The 18,821-nt window shown below is 45.1% G+C and overlaps 1 long non-coding RNA gene across 4 annotated transcripts in view; it reads right to left on the bottom strand.

Annotated features, from left to right (window-relative positions):
* Window positions 1-18,821, bottom strand: part of LOC138772712 (uncharacterized) — a 274,220-nt gene that overhangs the window by 243,190 nt on the left and 12,209 nt on the right. For 3 of the 4 annotated variants that reach the window (XR_011359804.1, XR_011359806.1, XR_011359803.1), the window contains exon 2: window positions 16,232-16,280. This is a non-coding gene — a long non-coding RNA (uncharacterized lncRNA). Of the gene's footprint in view, window positions 1-16,231; window positions 16,281-18,338; window positions 18,373-18,821 lie in introns of those variants that run through there. The other variant, XR_011359805.1, reaches the window with a different exon arrangement.

Here is an 18,821-nt window from a genome sequence, read left to right on the forward strand (position 1 = left end):
TTTTCTTTTTGCATTATAATTCCTACCCCCTTACACAATTTTGGGAACAGAGGGGGATGGGCTGAGCACCGTATAGAATAGATAATTTGTGTGGCTAAGCTCCGACCCTACTTTCCAATGCAAATTGCGGCGCCAATCCCATTCATGGTGGAAGAAAACCAGATTCTACTGTGAGATTGTGTAGTCTTTTTTTTTTTTTTCCTTTTCTCCTCGGAGTGAAAGCTTTTCAGTACAAGAATTCCAGGACAAAATTCCTTCATTTTGGCACTGTTGCGTTTTTTCTTCTTACTCCCCCCCACTAAAATGGGTATTTTAAAAAAGGGGGGTCAGAGGTCGTTGAGGTCCCCACATCTGTGGCTTTATATAGGACTCACCTCAGAAAAGGCTCAAAGTGTGTAGCGAGGCAAATCCTAATGTGTATTAGCAAGACAAAGACCCATGGAGAGAAGGCGAAGGAATGAGCCTTAATATAGTTAAGATTTATTAGGTCCATGAAGCCGGCCGACACCTCCCATTTTCCATACCATTTACCCACATCTGAAGGACGGGGCTTTGTCAGGGCGAGAGAGATGGTCATTTAGAATTAACCAGTAACAAATCTCTGGCAGATAAAGGAAGCGTAGACAGGAGCAGGACGTGGGGGAGAAAGTTCAGGATACTTTTACACACAAAAAAATTTAAGAACACTGAGAAGCCCAAAGGCCGACCACTTCATTCTCTGCTTATGGCCCAGGAGTTATTTTATTTCCATCCTCTTTCCTGTTCATTGAGTCTTTTGATGTTTAACCTCTATAAAAGGCGGTGAGAGCCGGGCACGAATCATTGTCAGATCAAGAGGATAATAGATCAGTTCATGAGATAGATAGATAGATAGATAGATAGATAGATAGATAGATAGATAGATATCTGAAGTAGATTCAATGGCACTCCCAAATAGATGCAAAAATCAGTGTTTATTCCAGTGTCCAAAAATAAGTTGTCACAGCACAGCAATAGGCAACTTATTTTTGGACACTGGAATAAACACTGATTTTTGCATCTATTTGGGAGTGCCATTGAATCTACTTCAGATATATTAGGAAGTCCGTGGTTGGGACTACAACAGGCACCCGTTCACACTACTGGCAGTGCTGCTGAAATAACATACATAGATAGATAGATAGATAGATAGATGCTAAAAGTCACAGGAAAATCTGAATCAGAAAATCCAAACCAAACATTATCAAAATCGTGACATGCCCATGTAAAGTTTAAGGCAGAATTATAGAGTAAAGAAAAGGCAATGGGTTTTATATCTTATATCTCATTGTGGATTTATGGAAGTCAATGGGGCAAAATCCCCAGCAAATCTTGGACCCTTCAACTTCTGAACACACTTTTTCCACACCATGTAAATGAGACTCATTAACTCATTCACTTTGCTGCTAGTGTAACTGTCCGGGGATCCAAATTTTTTATTTTTTTCCGAAGATGCCTAGTAATGTAAAAAATAAAAGGTATACTCACCTATCCCAGTCCCACACACCAATGCTCCCCAGCTCTCTCTGCTTCTTTCTGGTTGCTAATGATGTGTGATGCCTGTGTGGGGGCAGTTCCCAGGGGTTTAACACATCATTAGGAACTATGAGGTGGCCGAGAGGAACAGAAGAATTAATGCAGCAGCCACAGGGGATTGAGGTGAGTGTCTTGAAATTTTTTGTACAGCTGCCAAGGTCCTAGTCCACATAAAATTAATAATAAAAATAATTTTTAGAAAATCAGCATAAGCAACAACAGTCTAAGGCCCTATTCACACATCCTGTTCCTGTCCGCAATTGCGGATCCGCAGAAAAATAGGACCAATGTATTTCAATGGACCCATACACACATCCGTGTTGTGTACTGGACTGCAATCCGTTCCGCAAAAAAAAAAAAAAAAAAAGGACAGGCCCTAGTACGGACAGTAACTGACACACCCAATACAACTCTATGGGGTCCGTATTTTACGGATGCAATACGGATGAAAATGTGCGGATTGCTTACGGATTCAAAATTGCAGATTGGAAAATATAATGACGTGTGAATAGACCCTAATATGTATGAGGGCCTCCTGACTCTCCCCTGACAAATGTGGGGGGGAGAAAAGAGTCATGCATTTTCGATTCCAACAGCCTAACCCCTGTTTTTAAGAAGAGAAGCCACAACCAGAGCTGTGAGGGTGAGGATCGGGTGGGGATATTAGTTTGCATAGAGCGTTCCTTTAACTGTTGTTCATGGTGATGGTGCATGTATGTTCATCTCTGCAGTAGATACAGGTCGAGGATCTGCTCAATTGTCTGGTGACATACTAGACAAACTAGACAACTGTGACGCATATAATGCTGCAAAGATACATCAATCAACTGGTAATAACTTACATATGCTAAAGAGGTCATATGTTTTCTGTACATGGCGGCCATTTCATGCTAGAGCAGCTATATGTACCTAAAAAGGAGACTTTTATTATTATTTTTACAGCACAGGGACAAGGCATTGCTGCTGTCCAGCTTCTTGCTCCGGCCATTGTCCTGGAGGTCTTTAGCAATTCAGATGTCCGACCTATGGTGGGGGGAAGGTTAGAATAAAGAAAGGGATAAAACAATAAACCTGAAACAAGTAGAGGGGCTTAAGGGCTGAGATCCCCGCACACACCGCCTTTTCCCTCTCTTTTCACAAGGCCGCTGGGCAACCGAATCACCCGGCACTTGAGGCATGAGAGAGCTTTTCATTCAATGAACTTAAAATCAAACAAACTGGCCATTGAGACTTGGCGTTAACAAACATTTAGATATACACAGAGTCGTGCTTGTTGGGAGTTTATTCGGAGGACGAGGATAGCACAAGCAGACGACCTGGCAACTGGAACAGTGCTATGAGCCAGCATGAAAATATAATCAAATAAACAGGCCGGAAAATCACATTCTCTCACTACTACCAGCAATTATAATGGAGACGATGTCATTGCATTAAGATCTATTACTGTATAGTTCTCATGTATGCTGACCAGTCAGGGCCTAGACTACATAGACCTGTAATGGTAATCTGTGGCGTCTCCACCAAGACATCAGCGACAGATCCTGTAAGGTGCGGCCTCCCTAAATCAAAACTGCTTCTCCAGCACATCCCACAGATAAAATAAAGTTTAGGCAACTGGTATGTATCAAAGGAACAGCCATACAATGCCAGCACACATCATGTCAAGTAGAGCATTGTGCATCACTGTGCCTTCACTTCCCCAGGTGACATACACACATCCTGACATCCACGACCTCATCCATCAGACAATGCCTTCTTCAATTGGTCCATGTCCCACTTTTGATACTTACAAGCTCACTGTAGGCACTTTCAGCAGTGTACAATCTGCAATGTACTGTGTTATCTGACACCTATCACCTACGGGGTGTACCTGTTGGACCATGCCCTCTATATATCCTAATGGGGTAAATAGTGTTAGTGATAGAGAGGTCAGCAGTTAGGAAACCAGCTCTAGAGGACCCATAACACTTCAATAATTCAAGGGGGGGGGGGGCAACATCTAGAAGTTACTATTGTTAGGCTAAGTGTACTATTACACGGAACGATTATCGCTCCGTGTAATAAATACAACGATCAGCCGATGACAACGATATAGGTTTGAACCTATAATTGTCAGGTGCACACCGCGCATCACTACGTGTAATAGCGGTGCGCGGCCGGCGACAGACGATTAACATTACCTATCCAGGCTGCAGGGCTCCTCTTATCGTCTTCTCCCTGGGTCCCGTGTGCTCCAGCTTCAGAGCGGCCTGTCTGAGCTGACAGGCCGCTCAGCCAATCACTGGCCGGGACTGCCGCAGCCAGTGATTGGCTGAGCGGCCTGTCAGCTGAGACAGGCCGCTCTGAAGCTGGAGCGCGCGGGACAAGGGAAGAAGACTGCAAGAGGAGCCCTGTAGCCTGGACAGGTAATGTATAAACTAAAAGAAAGGGCTGCAAAGACATCGGTAACGATGTCCCTGCAGCCCTTGTTAAACAATAATCGGGGGCCGTGTAATAGGCCCAGTAAACAAGCGCCAGTAAACATCTAGCAGATGACTCATTTACAGTTATTATCGGGCCTTCATCGGCCAGTGTAATAACACCCTAAGGCTGCATTCCCACGTTCCGTGTTCCGCGAGGAATGCCTGTAACGGACTCTCCACCGCCAGGGCAGCATCTGTAATAAGATGCTGAGAGCAGGGGAAGTGTACATATATGCCAGAGTGTATCCAAAGTAGGGCTGGGCGATATGGGCAAAAAATAAAATCTTGATTTTTTTAAATTTTTTGACGATTCTCGATTTAAATCTCGATTTTTTTCCTTTTTTGCTAAATAAACAGAACATTTTCTCCCTGCAGCATCAGATACTATTTTAATATTTTAGACAACAACTGTATTGATTTCCAGTGTAACAGAGGCCCCATATAGTATAGGAAATCATGTTTGTGCCTCCATCTACGTAGGGTGTAGTAGTGGAGGTATAGTGGATAGGGGGTGTAGGAGTGGAGGTATAGATGAGGGGTGACTGGGGTAAAAGTGAAGGGGACTGGGGTGACACTAAAGGGGACTGGGGGACACTAAAGGGGACTGGGGTGACACTGGGGGACACTAAAGGGGACTGGGGGACACTAAAGGGGACTGGGGTGACACTAAAGGGGACTGGGGTGACACTGGGGGACACTAAAGGGGACTGGGTTGACACTAAAGGGGACTGGGGTGACACTGGGGGACTGGAGGGACAATGGGGGACACTAAAGGGGACTGGGGGGACACTGAGGGGACTGGGGGGACACTGAGGGGACTGGGGGGACACTGAGGGGACTGGGGGGACACTGAGGGGACTGGGGGGACACTGAGGGGACTGGGGGGGACACTGAGGGGACTGGGGGGGACACTGAGGGAACAATGAGGGGACTGGGGGGGACACACTGAAGGGGACTGGGGGGGACACACTGAAGGGGACTGGGGGGGACACACTGAAGAGGACGGGGGGGACACTGAGGGAACAATGAGGGGACGGGGGGACACTGAAGGGGACTCGGGGGGGACACTGAGGGGACTGGGGGGACACTGAGGGGACTGGGGGGACACTGAGGGGACTGGGGGGGGACACTGAGGGGGGACACTGAGGGGACTGGGGGGGGACACTGAGGGGACTGGGGGGGACACTGAGGGAACAATGAGGGGACTGGGGGGGGACACTGAGGGGACTGGGGGGGACACTGAGGGAACAATGAGGGGACTGGGGGGGACACACTGAAGGGGACTGGGGGGACACACTGAAGGGGACTGGGGGGGACACACTGAAGGGGACTGGGGGGGGACACTGAAGGGGACTGGGGGGGACACACTGAAGAGGACGGGGGGGACACTGAGGGAACAATGAGGGGACTGGGGGGGGGACACTGAAGGGGACTGGGGGGGACACTGAAGGGGACTGGGGGGGGACACTGAAGGGGACTGGGGGGGGACACTGAAGGGGACTGGGGGGGGACACTGAGGGAACAATGAGGGGAATGGGGGGACACTGAGGGGACTGGGGGGTGACTGGTGCAGCTGGAGGTGATGGAGCAGGAGGGCACATACATCTCCTCCTCCTCTCACCTCCACACACACGCTCCCCTCCCGGCCAGATATGGAGGTCCCGGGTCTGTGGAGGAGGAGGCCGCAGGGACTACAGTAGGTGGTGATCGCATAGCTGCGGGTCACGGAGCTATACAACGGGAACGGGGGTCTGCACCGAGCCCCCCGATCCCGCTGTATAGCTCCAGGACGAGCAGCGCCGCGATCACCACCTACTGTAGTCCCTGCGGCCTCCTCCTCCACAGACCCGGGACCTCCATATCTGGCCGGGAGGGGAGTGGGACGCTCAGTGGAGGGGGCGGGGGCAGATCAGCGGCGGCCCTGTCAGTGGCTGGAGGCCGCTGGCACTGCACCGCCCCTCTCCAGCCTGGCCACCCAGCATCTTCTCCCCGCTCACCCACACCGCCCCTCTACAGCTCTCCCGCCGGCCTGCACCACAACCCCCCTTCTCTCAGCTCCTCCCCGGCACCGCAGCCCGAAATGATTTTTTGTGAAAATCGAATTTACGATTTTCACAAAAAATCAAATCGATTTCAACGTTCTGGACGATTAATCGAATTAATTTGATTAATCGCCCAGCCCTAATCCAAAGTGAAAGGCACTCTTTGTAATGCCTCTCAACTTGAACACATGACTTCTATCCCCTACCAGGCATTAGTGAGAATGGGTTTTCAGAACCAGAGAACCCCTTAAAAAATGCTTGAAAAGCTGTCAAACCAATAATGACCCCGCTGTGAAAAACCCAGGAAAAGTGAAGACATGTCACAACAAGCTATTATTACCACATACTTCTGCTATGCTGCAGACAGACACGGACTGATAGTTTTCCTGAAGAAAAAAGAACAACACCTAAGGAATGGGCCAAAACAATGAGTAACTATGAACACCATCCAAAAGAGAAGCATGGAATATCATGTCAAAACACCTTTGTAACATTTTAGTTTTTACTCCTTAAAAATGGTACCTGTCCTAATTGGCACACAGAAGAAGCCGAAAGACCATGCCGGTTGAAATCCGTGCACTAATTTTAAAGAATAATAGGGCTTGTGCACAGAACTCTGCCAACATCCACAGGAACCTGATCTTCCAGAATCAGCTGGGACTGCATGTTGATCAGGACTTAAAAACTTTTTGACAGGTTCCCTTTAAAATTTACAATTTGTTTTAGGGGAGATTAGCTGCAACCAGTTGTGTATGGCAGCGGAGTTTCCTATTTAGAATACATGCCTGTTTAGCCAAGCCAAGTCTGTAGGTAGGGATCGGGAGACCTAGCTGAGCATTCACAAGAAAGCTATCAGAAATTAAACAGGCACCTTAAACGAACACTGTCGTAACCAATAAATTTTAAATCCGCTGGGGAGGCAATTTACTTTTTTTTTTCTTTTTCCTGTTTTCTATATGAAATACAATGCTATACATTCATCCACTAGGTGTCTCACTTATTGGAAAACTGCAGTTGAGGCTCCATCACTAAGGCCATTTGGTCTTTAGTAACAGCAAAATAAAAAAGCGACCAATAGCAGGGGGGAAGGGGGTTATTGTTTATATGTCATGACAGGTACACTTTAAGGCCACTTCCCAGTCACTATTTACAACATCTTTAAAGTTCAAAAATCAATAAAATAGATTTAAAAAAAAAAAAAAAAAAAAGTTAAAAATTTTTTTTTTTTTTTTAAAGCAGCAAGGAGATGAAATTTCCATAGAAATCAATAGGACTCAATCCAAAAAGAGCAGTGCCAAAAGCAAGTGGCACTGGCCACCCCGCTCCAGGGACTTGTCTAGCCCAACATTAGATCACTGGTGACTGATCACATCTATCACAGCTTTTACTGACACCAAGGATGCTGGAAATTGCCTCCACAGAGGCGGACATCGAGCCCCCCCCGTCTGTGAACTTGCTGCCCACAATAACGTGGTTAAATCCATTTCTGCTGGCGTTAATAGATAACCGCATAATGCCTACGTCCTAGGCGACTGGTGTCTTGTTTGAGAAAACACTCCTAATGTTCTGCAAGTTAAATTATCCAAAGAGAAGCCTTGGGAGAACGTATGATTAAATGCAGCTGCTTATATCGCCCCAAATGTTTTATTTATCAGATGAGTGTGTCGCTCTGTTTCGGTTCTAAATTAAGCAGGGAACTAGGCAATTCTTCAAGACAACGGGCACGGTAACCCCTCATCCACCCGGGGAGTAGTCGAACTTCCAGAGTCGATCAGAGCGGATCGAGGCCTTTACTGGCAGCCGGGGGGTTAATCCAGCCCGCTGTGTATTTTTTGCGGCAGAACCTAATGGAATGGAATAAATTGAAAGTGCATGTCAATTGTGCTGTCTAATGATCTGTAATTGACAACGAAATGCAAATGGCAAGGGGGGAAAAAATGTGTTTTTGTCACGCCTGGTATACCAGAGAATTGTACATGAGAGGTAAAATAATAATAAAAATCAAGGCTGCCCGACGACATTACACATGTATGTATGCACACACATACCCTTTACATAAATACATATATTTTTGATTGTATATATGCGCAGTGCCAAGGCAAACCTATGGCTTAAAATAGCAGGCGTCAGGGAAACAAGTTGGTTGTATGATCCTGGCAGAGGCCCAAGCGGGACCTAAAGTTAATAGGGTTTGTCACAATAAAATAATCAAATGAAATAAAGAGACGGAGAAGAAATTATGCTAATGGTGCTGTTTATTCCTGAGGTGCCGAGCCTTAGAAAACACATAAAGCCAGCTTTTTAATCACTGCTTCAGCATGCCGTGAACTCTTAGAGGAAGGCCACACTCAATGCCGAGCCCGATGTGTGGGAATCTCAATGCGGGATTAACTTTTTATACTAGGTTGGAGGGGGAGAATCAGCCACGTAACCTTCAGGTTTCTGACATTATCTTCGTTTACAGAACGGCTGGCGGCATCATTTAGCCTTTACTGTACATTATACATTCCCGGGACCTTGTCATCAGGTGGAGAAAGCTGAGTGTAAGCCATGATACCAGTAAACTGTGATATCCCCTCTAGCTGATCTGTCTGTAAAGATCACATCCAATGCACGACACGAGTCCTCTAGATCAGTGCTTCTCAAACTTTTTCTACTGGAGCCTCACCCAACAGACCAAGGCAATGCCGGAGCCTCACCAGACTGACCAAGAGGGTGCCTGGGCCTCACTATCTGTGGTGAAAGTCAATTTAAAAGCTGAATATAATGCTAGGGCTACCTTTCACCCGTCTCCCAAGCTCTAGATAATAATAAAGCAAGTATAAAATAAATTAATAATGTTGCTAAAATAGAGATTTTTGCAAATAGCAAAAGGACTGTGCAGATCATAGTTACTTGTGTGAAAACTGGCTCCCTGGCTGGGCCTCACCAACAACTAGGGGGCGCCTCACTGGTGAGGCCCGCCTCACAGTTTGAGAAGCACTGCTCTAGATTATCTAAGCAATGGTCTATGTGTGCCATGGGAACACTCGCATATGATCAGCTGAGGTGGGGTTACCAACACACAGCTTTCTAGTAAAGAATTAGGGACTAGTCTGGTGACTTGCACTTTTTTTATTTGTTGCTCCTACATACACAAATGAAGTTCATATTTTTTTTTTATATTTTTTTGATCGGGAACTAGTTTACATAATTAAAAAAAAAAAAAAAATCTCACTCTAATTTTTATGTACCTTAGCATTTCCTTTCTGTCAACTTGACATTCTATACTCCGTGATGCAATGCAGCGACACGTATGCCCAACTCTGTAAGATCATATCTTAAAATAGGATCCTAAGATTTGTTCTGCCCCTTCCCTTCCACCAAAGCACTATACTAATCTGTCATGCACTTTAATGTCCGTTCTCCTTACTTAGAGAGCGTTCTTCTGATCAGTGAAGATCACAGTGCTTGGATCCCCACTGATCTGGTACCTATTACTTATCCTGTGGTTAAAAAAAAAAAAAAAAGTTGTGGGATAAACCCTGCAGAAGCTAGCTACTCTACTGCCCCCTACTTATCAATCAAAATGTTGGCCCTGTCAAGCAGACAAGAGAGGCGACAGAACAGAGAAAAGGATAAACTGCAATGTACCACCCACAGCCTAAAGGCCCTGTTATTTCAAGCAATTATCGGCCGTATTTGACTGATAATCACTTGGTGTAATACCAACTCCTGTTAAAAGGCAACGATCAGCTGACATGCACAATGTCGGCTGAACGTTGGTCTTTCAACATGTTGAAAAAAAAACACAACAATTTCGACGGTCTGCTGGCCGCAACCCCCCGGCAATAGGAGCGGCGGCAGTAGACTGACACTCTCACCTATGGGCCACCTGGACGATCCAAAGATTGTGTAATAGTATGGACAGTGAGTGAGGTACGAGGAGCAAGTGAGCCATGACCTGACAGCTTGACACTCTCTTGTTCCTAAATATCAGCCCATGTAATAGGGCGTTAAGGCCCCACTTAGGGCCCTATTCCACAGGACGATTATCGTTCACATAATCGTTAGCGATAAACGATCCAAACGACTGCTATTGCGAAAGACCTGAAATCGTTCAACCCATTTACATGGAACGATAATCGTTACTTATGATTGTTCTTGCCGTCGTCTTGTCGTCGCTATTGCGTTCATCACTACTGTGAATGACCAAACGACTTCTTATTCAATGTGAACGATTTGCAAACGAGCAACGATAAAAACAGGTCCAGGTCTTATTAAACGTTCAACGATTTCTCGTTTGATTGTTAATCGTTAACTGCTATTCAACCGAACGATTATTGCTTAGATTCGAACTTAACGATAATCTGAATGAAAATTGTCCCGTGGAATAGGGCCCTTACACCACAGTTATGGTCTCCACCACAGGTGTACACCAGAATCCCTCCAAACACAATAGGCTTCAATAGATCTAATACTGTCTATCTAAGGAACAGAAGGATTTAGACTACTATGATTTTCTATCCCTCGAAAAAAAACATGCATAAACGTAGAAACTTACGGCACGATATATAGGTTGTAAGTCCCAAGATGATCATTGTGAACTGCTTTAAATGCATGAAGAGAGACCTAATACATGTGTAACATCATCTCTATTAACATATACTAGGCTTACAGTGAATTTCTCAACAAGACTGACTTAACTCACCACTCCTTTCTAGACCATAAATGCATAATATTTTACATGGCAGCTTTCCTTTCCTTAGCCAGTGTCTCCGCCGTTCAAAAGCGACACACACACATAGATTTCTGCCTTCAAAGAATACAAGATGGTAAGAGCGTGCTTTATTGTGGCGCCATCGTGTAGACTTTGGGCGGGGAAGGGGTCATCTAGTGGTTGCATTATTTATTATTACAAGACGCTTTCATTTTAAGACACTTGCCATTGGGACACCTACCCTTTAAGGTTTGGCTATGCTCCCTTAATACTTTTTATCTTGCTGTGCCTGCTCGGTGCAGTTAGGGGACCGGATTCTAACACGTCACAGTAGCTTTGTGTATTCCATTCATCTGCCTGCAAGAGCCGGCGGTCCCTGTGGACGGAGCGTACTTTGAGGGGGTCAGTTCGGTCAGCCTGGAATAAAAACGCAGCATTGTTTTTATTAAAGGCATGCGCTCAGCAGGGAGCCCCCAGCCTTGTCTGCTCAGCGCTCAGCGACGTTTCATGATGCAAAGGGGAGAGTGAGAGAAAAGGAGGAGGGGAAAAAAAAATTATAAAGTGGGACAGCAAAAAAATGCAAAAACTAGAGAATTCCTTTGGCCACACTCTGGGATTATAGCTGGGAGACATAAAAGCTGCAGACGAGTAAATAACCAACCTAAAAGTGACAAACAGGACCGCAGCGAAGAGTAAAAGAGCGACCAAACATCTTTGTTCTGGTAAAGGACTCAAAAGGACAGTCTGAGTCAATAAAGGCCACTTTGAGAGTGTTACTAAACAAAGTCTTGTTACCCCTGCCAACTTTTTATAAATTCACCTCAGGGACGCCGCTCCCCACCCCTTTGCTGTGCTGGAAATGATAGGAGTTTTTGGAAAAGGGGGGGGGGGGGTTTGGACTGAACACTGACAATCTAAATAAACAGCTTTGCATAACATTAGGGGGACGATTCTGCAAGCCACACAGAATTATCATTCAGGGGCAGAGAGAGAATGAGGGATTGTGTCCAAATTCAAGTGAACAGTCCGTGTGAGCTAGTTAATATCCCTCGTCCGTGGAGATTGCAAAGGCGGAGTGGGGGGTTGCACATACATTAAGAGGAGAGTGCATTATAGACAGGGGGGTGGGGGGGTGGTAGCTGTGCATTGAAAGTGGTTGTTGGAAATGTGACAAGGCTTACATAGCCCCTTGTGAGAATGTGATACAGTCACTTCCAGACACAACACCGTTACGTTATACTTCTATTAAGTTTGGTTATTGAGTAAAAGGGGAACTAACAGTGATCTCACCCATGCCTGAGACCCACGCTGCCCACAGGGTGGCGTCCATGCTTCCCCTTTCTGACTGTCTATATTGCTAAGATTTACAGCTTTACTGGCCCATCTCTACAAGTTACCGCCAAGCACATGGCATCAATGATCATCTCACTCATCCAAATTATTGGAAGGAATAGCAATGCATCCACAATGACCCCATTCACATTCAGATGCTGTGATGTCATGGTGGGACAAGGTGTTCTTTGACCACGTTGTCTGCACTGGACCACGGTAGTTCTAAAGAAGTAGTTGTAAAGAGGTCGGGGTCAGAACTAAACCAAAGATTCAAGCAATCCTGATACTGCAAGTGCAAAGATCATTGTGCTGCCTAAAGTGAGTCTACCTATTTTATAGGTATAAAACAACAGAGAACTCATGTTCTATGAACCGTACAACTTGCCATAGGCATCTCAGGTGCCAAAATACACTAGGGGGGAAGGTAATAGTTGTCACACAGTTCTTCATTTACGAGAAGATTATAAATTGCTCTTGGAAAGTATCGGTTTCTTCTTGTAGAGATCTAAGCTTATTCTTATAGGAAATGCTCCCTGGGAAGAAAATGGTCCATCTAGTACAACCTATAGGGTTTACTGAAATAAAGCTAATTTGCAGACAAGGGACCTCTATCCTCATAATCTTTGGAGGTCCCAGAAATCAGACCTATATGGATCAGCTAGTTTTCACCTATGCCATGGGTGATAAAACGGCATCTTAGGTAAACCCTTTAACTCTAGTCACCTGTACCAGTCTAGTGAATGGAGTGATGGTTGAGCAAGTGCATGCTTAGGGAACATGACACCTCCCTCTGATCTCATGTAGTCACAGAGATCGGACACCCATCAATTACCTAGCTATCCTTTGGGTGGATGATAACTCTGAATCTTGCAATGAACCACTTAACTCTTTGATTTGTACCAGATCTTATATGAGGATGCTCAGATGTCCCTTAGGGTCCTTTTGGATGCCATGACGAGTGCTTAGCGAGTTCGGTGTTAGCTTGCAGTGACTTTAGAAAGTTCGATTTACCGAGCTGTCGGGCTACACGAATGATCACTGTATCATTCATGCGGCCATTTAAATCAATTGCTATCAGCCGCATGTCCTCTGTTTACACAGGGTGATGTGCAGCCAATAGTCATAGATTTTAAAGTCGACACTGAAGATGCGATCAGCCTAGGATCATGCATTTTCTCGTTCTTCAGCTGATCACGGTAACTTTTACATGGGCCAATTATAGGCCGGAAGAACATTTCCAGCCTTTAAATACTGAAATAGTGGTTAAGCAAGCACATTCCCAGTTAATTCACTCAGTGTATAAGAGACCACTGTTCTCATGATCAGTGGGGGTCACAGAGGTTGGATACCCACCAATCAACTAGTTATCCTGTGTGTATAGGTAACATCTCTGAACCTTGGCATTACCCCACAAACCCTTTCACCTGCATCAGGTCTCATATCGGCATACTGGAAGCTGGATAATGCAATCTGGTCTTTATGTTGAGTCTCGATGGCTGCTAAAGCACATTTAACAATCCCTCTCTATTCTATAGCCTGCTTGCCTTCGGGGGTTGTAGCGATGATATCATGCTGATAGAGTAAAGATGGAATGTCATCACTTACACAGGGAATTCATCCAGTCGCCCATGTAAGTTTAGTTATGTCTGTCACAATCTGATTATGGAAACGATAACTCATAGAATTCAACACTGTTCTGCTGATATTCCATTTACATGGCGGCTAATCCTATTCTTAGATATTTTCTGTTATCGCCAGATGGTCTCCAGGCAAAAGGAGAATAAACAATGGAGCACAGAATCATATCATGTGAGGATGTGGGGCATAGGGACCCCCGGGAAACCCCCACAACCCAAGGGCCACATTGTGAAAGTGAGTTGGCCATAAGCATATATGACACATACATTATAAGGATTCCACACGTGCAGGTGTATGTTGTATATTGGGTGGTCAGTTGCTCTAAGCCAGTGATGGCTAACCTCAACACTCCAGCTGATGCAAAACTACAATTCCGATAATGCCTGAATAACCAAATATATGGCTTTGGCTACCCAGGCATGATGGGAGTTGTAGTTTTAAAACAGCTGGAGGGCCAAGGTTAGCCATAACTGCTGTAAGCTTAGACGTCTTTTTATTGCACTTCAGAATAGAAGGCATCTACATGGACTCTATAGCTTTCCTGCCTACTCAGTTCCTTTCACATAAACATTACGTAGAAATGACAGGACATGGTACTGCTGTGAGACTTTATGCCGATAACCATGTAACCGATCATGCGATAACCTGGGGACAGATCTAGGCTATGTTCCCAAGAGTATTTTTGCAACCAAAACCAGGAATGGATTGAAAACACAGAAAGGCTGTGTTCACACACTGTTGAAATTAAGTGGATGGCCGTCATTCAGTGAAAAGAATTGCTATTATTTTAAAACAATGGCTGTTTTGAAATAATGCAAGTTTTTTGCCATTAAATGGCGGCCATCCACTCAATTTTAACTGTGTATGAAGATAGCCTTTCTGTGTTTTCAATCCATTCCTGGTTTTGGTTGCAAAATACTGACCAAAATACTTAGCAAAATACTGTGTGGGCACATAGCCCTATAGTGGAACCTGCAGGGACTTGATCAAAGATTTTTTGAAACAGATTTATATGCACAGGAAAACGACAAAAAAAAAACTAAGTTACTGTGCCTCTGTATTCTTCACACAAACAGAAAAGGAGATCCGGCTTTACTATATCTCTATATACACCCCTCAGAAGAGACAGCAGCATGGAGGACACTGTAAAACAGTACTAAGTTTAAATTGTGACTATAGTATTGGGGAGACACCTAATACTTTCCACAAGACCCTGTAGCCTCACTGCAGGCTTTGGCTGTCCAGTCACTCATCCCCTCCTGTCTCTCTCCATAAACAGCATGTAACTGACCCCTCAGTGAGCTGCCAGTCCGCTTCCACTCTAAAAATGGACGTAAGCAAATTTTTCAGTTTAGGTTGGGATTGAAGGAAGTGTTCTTTCTGATAAGATACATTACAGAGTTTCTTATAGCCCCTTGTTCTATTAATGACTGACTATTTAAAGTCATTGTCCCACAAATGCTCCTGTATGTAGATATTGCTTTTAGATATAAATGTTACAGCATCCTCTGCTGTTTTTTAGTCCCTTTCAGAACATCTAAGTCCCATATGCTCAGTAGCATATTCCTACCACCCCCTGAACCCCCAAACCGGGTCCATAACCGGGACTTTGAGGAAGGGTTAAGTATAAAGGGCTCCACTGGGGGGGTCGGGCGGGCTTTACCCCGGCAGCCGGGGTGACAGGTCTACTTTAAGCATCACCCGCTTAATTATAAAGGTTACGTCACATAGAGACATAGAAGATTGTCGGCAGGAAAAAAAACTTGGTCTACCTAGTCCGCTCTTATATAATTTCCTTTTTTATTATCTTAGTATAAATATATGTTTGTACCAGTAATGTTTAAATTCAGTTATTGCCACATCTGCTAGAAGTTTGTTCCAAGCATCTACTACTCTTTCAGTTAAGTAAAATTTTCTGATCTTTCCCCCTACTGCATAGAAACTGGTCTGCATATAGTTAAAGCATTTATAGGCAACCAAATCCCTTAGTGAACTGCTAGACCGTCTGTGTTTCAGAGGGAATCATAAGCATGAGAGGGTGGGGGACAGGAAGGTGGAAAAAGGTATTTTTTCTGATAAGATATATTACATTCACTTACACAAAATTTGTTTAACTGACAGTGACCATAGAGGCCCATGTATTTTAGAAACTGCATGGTTCCCAAAAATATTGCACAACAAACTGATAGACTCAATGGAGCATTTAGAAAAGCGAGGACAAAGTGATTGAAAGCAGCATGATGGAGGCTTTGGATCAACTGTGAAATGGCCCCAACCAAAACACAGCAGATGAGGGTAGCAACAGGCGAACCTGAAAATGACAGCAATAAGGAAGACACAGCAGTGGCATGTGGTATTGTCACTGTAAACAGCAGCGAGTACCAACTAGCCCTGAATAGCTGAGCCATCTGCCAGTCCTCCATGTGAAGCCAGCATGATACCTCCTCTTCCCACAACATGTGGACTCTGTAATCCAAGGATCGGCTTTCCCCTGTGTCACTCACCTGTCGCATTTCCAGCTTCCCACTGGAGAAAGGCAACGTCTGACAGCAGCTGTGGAACAAAGGGAAAAGAAAGACATCAGATGGGAGGAATTTACAAAAATAGCACAAAATGACCTAAAATGAGTTTCGGAGCAGCTACCTGCCAAATAGATCTGATGCCATCCCATGGCTCTCTATATAAAATGCCATACTTTACCACATATCTGATGCCAGTCCATGGCTCCCCCTACACCAACATGCTTAACTACATATCTAATGCCAGATATGGCTCCCCCACACCACTATGCTTTACCTCATATCTGATGTCAGTCCATGGTTCCCCCATACCACCACGCTTTACCACATATCTGATGCCAGTCCATGGCTCTCTATATAAAACCTCCATGCTTTACCACATATCTGATACCAGTCCATGGCTCTCTATACAATGCCATGCTCTACCACATATCTGATACCAGTCTACGGCTCTCTATACAACGCCATACCTTACCACATATCCAACACCAGTCCATGGCTCCCCCAAACCTCCATGCTCTACCACATATCTGATACCAGTCCATGGCTTTCTATACAATGCCATGCTCTACCACATATCTGATACCAGTCCATGGCTCTCTATACAATGCCACGCTCTACCACATATCTGATACCAGTCCATGGCTCTCAATACAATGCCATGCTCTACCACATATCCAACACCAGTCCTTGGCTCCCCCCAAACCTCCATGCTTTACCACACATCTGATGCCAGTCCATGGCTCTCTATATAAAACATCATGCTTTACCACATATCTGATACCAGTTCATGGCTCTCTATACAATGCCATGCTCTACCACATATCTGATACCAGTCCATGGCTCTCTATACAATGCCACGCTCTACCACATATCTGATACCAGTCCATGGCTCTCTATACAATGCCACGCTCTACCACATATCTGATACCAGTCCATGGCTCTCAATACAATGCCATGCTCTACCACATATCCAACACCAGTCCTTGGCTCCCCCCAAACCTCCATGCTTTACCACATATCTGATGCCAGTATATGGCTCTTTACAATGCCATGCTGTACCACATATCTGATACTAGTCCATGGCTCCCCCCAAACCTCCATGCTTTACCACATATCTGATGCCAGTATATGGCTCTTTACAATGCCATGCTCTACCACATATCTGATGCCAGTCCAGTGGCTCTCTATACAACGCCATACCTTACCACACATCCAACACTAGTCCATGGCTCCCCCCATACCACATGCTTTACCACATATCTGATGCCAGCCCATGGTTACCCCCCCCCACACACACACACACAGCCATGCTTTACCACATATGCCTTCTGTGCTCACGTTTATTGTAAAGCATAAAGGAGCCTTTTAGAACAGAAGGATTGTCACACAAATCAAGGGTTTCAAGTACCTAAAAATAATGCTAGCAGCTACATATACTGTAAACAAGCTGTTATGTCTAAGTGCCACCCGCTCTTGTGAGACTGATCCCTGCCAGTCTCTGATGACATCACTGCAGAGACGCTGCTTAAAAGGGGTTGTCCACAAAAACATGGTCACCTTCTTCTAAAAACAGCGCCACCCCTGATCTCAGTTTAAGTGTGGTAACTCAGCTCTGTTCTACTAAAGTGAATGGCGTTGAATTGTAATACCACACACAACCTGAGGACAGGGGTGGCGCTATTACTGCAAGTAACTGCTTTTTCTAATACTATGTACAATGACAAAACAATCATGACAAAAATACGCGTCTTTTTGCAAAGATGGAGAAAGTGCGTGTATGAACAAAACGCCGGGCTCAGGACCAAGCAGCTTGGGAGACAGAGAACATAGTGACATCAAAGCCCAGCAAGGCAGCTGTTTACTCACAGCTACAAAAAGACATGATCTAATTCAGGCTGCGCTCTCTCCGGCGTCGGCCTTTCATGTCTACCTCTCTGCTGGATGTTTACAGGCTTCGCAGGGGTCTGACAGGTGAGCGTGCCCACAAGCCTCCCAGTCTCATAGAATAACATGAGGAAACGTGATGGAAAACAGGAGTGTTATGCCCAGCCATGTCAATGGCGTCCAATCAGAGGCTTGCTCGCATTACCTCATATCCACTTGTAGCCCAAGAGCTGGAATCCTAATGGTGTAAGAGAAAGCAGAATTATCTGACAACCTAACCTGTTATTAATTGTAAATGTGTTAAGTTGATATAAAGGAGGGAAACTCCCCCCGGTGAGGACGCCATCTGCCAATGCAACCTCCAAGGGGGAGAAGAGGGAACATTCCTTCCCATCTCTGTGTGTGGCAATCACATTAGTCTCCTGGACCCATCACTCCATTATAACTGATGATTATAACGGATGACGCTCCTTGTATGCAGGAATGTATCCCCGGTATAACGGCATCTATTATAGGAGGAATGTATCCCCGGTATAACGGTATCTATTATAGGAGGGATGTATCCCCGGTATAACGGCATCTATTATAGGAGGGATGTATCCCCGGTATAACGGCATCTATTATAGGAGGGATGTATCCCCGGTATAACGGTATCTATTATAGGAGGGATGTATCCCCGGTATAACGG

The sequence above is a fragment of the Dendropsophus ebraccatus genome, chromosome 14 (assembly GCF_027789765.1).
Source record: "Dendropsophus ebraccatus isolate aDenEbr1 chromosome 14, aDenEbr1.pat, whole genome shotgun sequence".
Classification (NCBI taxonomy): Eukaryota; Metazoa; Chordata; class Amphibia; order Anura; family Hylidae; genus Dendropsophus; species Dendropsophus ebraccatus.